Source organism: Ciconia boyciana, chromosome 2, assembly GCF_034638445.1.
Source record: "Ciconia boyciana chromosome 2, ASM3463844v1, whole genome shotgun sequence".
NCBI lineage: Eukaryota > Metazoa > Chordata > Aves > Ciconiiformes > Ciconiidae > Ciconia > Ciconia boyciana.
The window spans coordinates 122,483,212-122,489,211 of record NC_132935.1 but is presented as its reverse complement, the minus strand read 5'-3'; the positions used below and the strand labels follow the sequence as shown (position 1 = coordinate 122,489,211).

General features: G+C 42.2%; 1 long non-coding RNA gene across 1 annotated transcript in view; it reads right to left on the bottom strand.

Annotated features, from left to right (window-relative positions):
• Positions 1 to 323: 323 nt before the first annotated feature.
• The window catches only part of LOC140647080 (uncharacterized), a 32,387-nt gene continuing 26,710 nt past the window's right edge, over positions 324 to 6,000 (bottom strand). The window contains exons 3-4 of the long non-coding RNA XR_012040661.1: positions 1,224 to 1,333; positions 324 to 887 (exon numbers count right to left, since the gene is read on the bottom strand). This is a non-coding gene — a long non-coding RNA (uncharacterized lncRNA). The remainder of the gene's footprint in view (positions 888 to 1,223; positions 1,334 to 6,000) is intronic.

The window sequence follows — 6,000 nt, the reverse complement described above, 5'->3', positions numbered from 1 at the left end:
AGCTCTGCGGAGCGGAGAGGGATGGCTCTTCTTGAAACCCTGACGGCTGGCAAAAATTATTTTATTTTTTTCCCCCTTCTGACTTGCATCCAACTTTTACAGTGAACGTGGAAAGCAAACCCTTCTTCAGGCCACAGTGCTGAGGGAGCCTATAGCAAAATAGTTCTCTGCTATATCTCATACCCGAAACACCATTGCTGAACGGGACTTAAATAATATGAAGTCTTAGCAAAAGTAATCAAAAACTCTGTTTAGTTTGATAAAATGAGGTTGAATCAACATACACTCGTACCCGATTCAAACACATCATTTTTACACTTTTGGGGAATATTTTGTTACTGGTTGAGAGCCTCATTTTTATAGGGAAGACGACAAGAGGCTCCCGCACCTGCAGTAGGCAGTGGTCCGAATGAGACTGGGCAGTGCTATGGAGCTCCCTGCCATCTTCCTCCACGCACCAACCCCGTCGCCTAAAAGAGGTGTAGAAAAGAGGCGAAGGTGTGGAAAAACCCTTGTGCTCCTACTTCACATTGCTAGCAAAGGAGAAACACAAACACATACTTTTTACGTGCCGTTGTCAGGGGATCCAGGGATTTTGTTCACTTATTGAAATGAGTCAGCTTGAAATGCTTTCCCTCCTCTTAATGCAACTTTCAGCTGCCATCAGGGCCCTTGTGAGTGGCACTGGTAGGTGTCAGATGTGGAAACAACCATGCCAGGGAGACAGAGAGCGCACAACCATTTTCTGAGCACGTTGTTTCATTCCGCAATAAAGTAAGTTGCGCTGTTCACAGAGAATTACTCTTTATCCATCACTTTACTCAGCAAGACAGGCCAATACAATTTCTGCTCTTTTTCTTTCTCTGTACAGTTCATTTTTGTTCCTCCTGGAGGTTAGGAAACAAATTACAAATTGACTGGTTTGAACCTTCAGCACGCAGACAGGTAATATTGTTTAACTGCAGGAACATTGCTGGGATGAGGTTCTCAATTTTAATACATTCACTTTAACGGTAAAATTAATTACTTGGTGACAGTAGTAAACAGAAATAAGCAATAGAGATAACTGCATTTTCATTTAAGTGTATGTTAACGTGCAAAAATGACATACAGTAAAAAGATTTGAGCATGTTCAGTTCTGTTTGTAGGCAGTGTCCAAATCCTTGGTTTTTAACTTTGAAAGGATAAAAAGTTTAATTAGATTAATTTGGTGGTCTACTTACATTATCCAGTAGGGATATTTTGAGCCATTACAGAATGTCTCTTGTGTTGCTCGAGATACAAGCCAATGAAATCGAGATGAGGGTTTGTTATTGTCTGGAACCAATTATTTCTGCTGGGAGAAAAGATCAATTTGTGATAAGAATTAGAATGAAATAACAGGGTAAGAATTTGAGAAGTTTTGACCTTACAGTAAGTTAAAGTTTTCCTTGGAAAAATTTAGATACAGCCTTTATTTTATACTCTTTTATATAGGAAGCCAATGTAAGAACAAAAAGATGATTTTCAGTGTCCAGGTTGTTTGTCCTTTCTTGCAGAACAGAAAACACCAACAAATTAATTCTCCCTGTTCCACATGCCACATATTAAATCTTTCAAGTCTGAATGTCAGCTACCAGAGCTACTATACGCCAGCAAGAACTACTCACAGCCTATTCATTGATGGAAAGGGAAAACTGCCAAAAAATATTAGTAAAGAAGTCTTGAAACAGAAGGGGTTGAACTTATCTGCCTGTTTGTCCATAGGAATGTCAAATACCCTTTCCTCAGAGTTTACGTGGAGCCTCACATCTCGCAGACCCCGCTGGACGCAAGCTCCTGCGGAAGCGCTGCCTTGCTGAGAGTGCTGCCCATCTACTCCCCGACTCTCCCATAACCTTATGGCTGTCGCCTTTAATTACCCTGGGGAAACGATGCAGTTTTAATATCGGCCTCTGACTGATCAACTTTTTCACCCAAAGGATGTCCCTTACTGGCTTCTACTTTTTCCCTGCTTTTGTTCCACGCAGAGAGAACATCATCTTTTCTTAAAAAAATAACGTCTAGGTGCTTGTTAGGTGACACTTGGAGCTGTTTTTAGCAAAGACTGCTAACTTCTCAGGTTCACAACCCTCCTGCACAGTGTGATTCCTGCATGCAAAGACAGCAAACGACGTTCAGTTTCACACATAGCTCGGATCCAACCCTCGAACCCAAAGACAATGTCTGTTACTTCCCACGAGACCCCCCCGACTCAGCACATGTAGCATTTCCTCAGCTCAATCACCCTCAAATCACAAATCAAGTTTCTAACAAGATTTTAGCTTTTATTTCCCTTCAGTCTGCAAGAAGTTAGTTTGATCTTTGCTATCACATTCATTTTGCAGCGATTCTGCTCTGTTTTCCAGGCTATCGAGTTTCATTCCCTTCTTGCTCGCCCCCTTTTATCTTCTCTGTCCTCTTGGGAATGGCTCCGCTGCAGAGGCTCCTCCACCAAGGACTGGGACAAACCCCACACTGTCTCGCCCCATGCTAAACTGGAGGACAGATAACAGTTTACGGGTGGTCACAGGGTTGGGTCAAGCCCTCACCTCTGCAGCTGTAGAAATTTTAATACTAATACATCCCTTCTGACTGCAAGCTAAGATAACAGAAGATGAGAACTGGGTGTGAAGGGGCACTTCATCTCCAGCTGCATTTCAGCTTTGGAGAGTGATGGCAGAGTGGGATACCGTTTGCAATATCCCTGTTGGATTTAAGATAGCAACTTTATTATAATTTTAAACATCTTTTAATTAGCAAATTCTTTTGCAAGCCACCGTCAGCCGTGGTTTCCATGGATGCTGCTATCGGATATTGCAGAGCACAAAGCAGAGCTGCAGCAGCAGGAGGAGGGGGAGGCCACGCACCGTGCTGATGGGGAGAGGGACCACCGCTGCTGACGGGACCCTGGCCGAAGGGGCAGAGTTAAGGCTGCTTTCACAGCCCTCTCCCCTCGGCAGGGATCACCTCCCAGGAAGGCATCAGGAGAGTGGCAGTGGATGGAAGTGTGCCTCCTCCACCCACCCACTGCCAGTCCCACCGGGTCCTCCTGTAGCTCTGCTGGCACGAGATCAGGTCTGCACCTCCCACGGGGAGGACAGCCACGTTCAGCCCCGCTCTACACCCAAGGAATATCCCAATAGCTCTTTCGTACCACAATGGGTATGGGCTTTAATTTGTTCATCTCCAATGTTCAATCAAACAATCTACAGTAGGTCGACTTTCTGATGGGAACTAAAGGCGATTCTTTAATTAGATTTAAGAACTGCAACACTTGAAGTTAAATCATGCTTAGAAAGATGAAAATTGAAAAATGATAACTAATGGGATTTACAGATGATTTCCTTTAAAAGTCAGAAATTATTATTACACAGATGTACCCCAAGGACCTTTCCATAGCTGTTAAAAATATTCCTCTTAACAGCAGACAATGAGAATATATCCACTTATATGGAAAGATGAACAACAAAGCTAAGACATTTTTTAATAAAAGTAAAGATTCCCAATTATAGACTAGAGCCTGCAGTCCCTTCCGCCTCCTCCTCCATTTCAGATTCTGTATTTCTTTTGCAACTGAAAATGATGTCACGGCTAGGTAACGTGGGGGCCACATGCCTGGGTTCTGACCTAAGCGACATTGATGAAGCGAGCTGTAAAAGAGGACATTGAATCCTAGCTCGGCGGCATGTAAGTGAAAACACATTTTCAAATATCTGTCCTATTGCAAAGTAGTATTTCAACCCAAATTTAATACTGTTTAAAAAACTTAGGACCTTAACACATATTACAGAAAAGCCAGGTAGCATATTTTTAGCTAACCTTCACATTGTTGTGGATTTCTTCAACAATGCTAACAATTCACAGAAATTACTGCTTGTGGTTTAACATTACACCAAAAGGGGTAATGATAATTTCAGGGTTCTTCCCCTGTAAATCCAAACACTCTCTTTTGCATCACTTCATCTCTTCTGACACAGCCCCAAGGTCAACTGAAAAATCCCTACTGACCTCAAAAGGAGCAGACACAGACCCCAAATCTGCTTCATGAAAAAGATCTGTTTCCTTAATTAATGTATAAAAATTGAACCTGTGAAGATCTTCTGGCTGTAATGCAAACACTGCCCAGTGCACAAAGCTTTTTGTGCTTGTGTGTCTTTGCTCAGGTAAGTTAACCACTGTAAGATCCCGCTCGTTTCCCACCTCTGGTTCGTGGAAGTCCACTGCCGCTGCAAGGGCTGAACTACACAGTCAAAGGTATCAAGTGCCAGCATCTATACCGGTGCCAGAACTCGCAAACACACCTCTCTCTGTACGCTTTGCTTAACTACAGGGCTCGTCCTTCTGCAAGTGTTGTGGAAACTGCTGTGGATACGATTAAATCGGGTAGGAATCCTTCACTAAAGTACTTTATCACATGCCAATAATTCGAGTAACGTTTTTGTACCTTTGAACAAATTACTATGTCTCTTACAGGGATCCCAAAAGTGTTCTGAAGGCAAGTATTTTGTTTTCCTTCAAATATTCATTGATAACAACATTTACCATGAATTTTGTGGTCCTACTTGCTCACTAAAGGAATTAGGAACAAATCTAAAAGGAGACAGAATTCTGTTCTGAATCCACAGACCAAAATGAAAATGAGGAGCATGTTCGATGACAGAAATATAGCATGGTACGATATAATAAGTATACTGGGACAAGACAGAAGGAAGACAAATAGCTATCGCTTTTGACACAGATTGCATTAAGAAATGTCTTACAGAACTCGTAAAAATAAAAACTGTGATGACAACTTAGCATCTTTTACCTAGCAAAGTACAATTCTTGCACTTTGCGAGAAACCAGAAGTCACTGGTGCCTGGCAGCTGTTTGGTGGGTCATCGTATGCAGCAGGATGATTACTGTTCTTGCAGGGAATGGGTGCCCCTGCCCCTAAAACTGCTGGCAACCTTGGCAGACAAGCCAAAGCCTGCTTGTTTCAAGACAAAATCCTTGTCCCTTCAATCTCTTTAGACCACGACAGACTAGAAGCAGCCAGCACAGATTCCCTGTCCCCTTGAGAGAGGAAGATACCAACATCCTACCACCGCTCTCTGGCAGGCACCTTTTTCCAGTGCTGCATTTATTTCCAAGAAGCAGCTAAGGGTTTGATGTTGCAGCCCCAGAACAAATGCAGCTGGGGTTTGTCAGGCAGGAAGGGTTAGGTATTTCACCAGCTCAATGTTCCTGAGTCAACTGGTAGAGGGAAAACTGCCTGCTCCGGAGCTGCAAAACCCTGTCACAGCTTTCCTTTTACACACATGAATGTGCTGAATCATTAAAAACAGGTCTTGCTTGAGTAGGTAAGGCAGTATTTGAAGGCTCTGGAGAAGAGATTATTTAGAAGTTAGAATACATATAATAATTAGAGGTAGCGTTGTGATGCACAATGTGATTTACAAACTGATTTCACGCTAATGCCACTTCAGCCCCAGGAAGAATGCCTTTGTGGCTATCTGGCTATGAGAAAAGCTTATCCATTTACTCTCCTGAAAACCCAATAATCTGCTGTGTAGCAGGGACTCTCTTGGAGTGCATTCTCTTCATTCATAGACTCTGATAGGGATGCTCTATCAGTATTTTTATGTTTATCCCAAATTATGAATGCTTTCAAATAATGAACAGCATTAAAAAGCTTTCTGGCTTTTTCTGGCAGCCTGCAGTGCAAAAATGTTAACTCAGGAGTTTATTCTACAATGGATTATAAATGACACTTAGTGACATGATGGATACATCCTGGCTTTACAGTATAGAGATGATCTCAGAGTGCAAGCCTTATTCCTTGTTTCACTAATATGCTGCACACGGATCAGTGTTGTCAGCAGTCTGTCTTCAGTATTTTGATTAATAATGTTAACATGGTTTTCTAAATTGAGCTATTGTTCATGTTTCTGAGCCTATTTATGCTAATAGTGTTTTGGTTTTTTTTATACATTTATA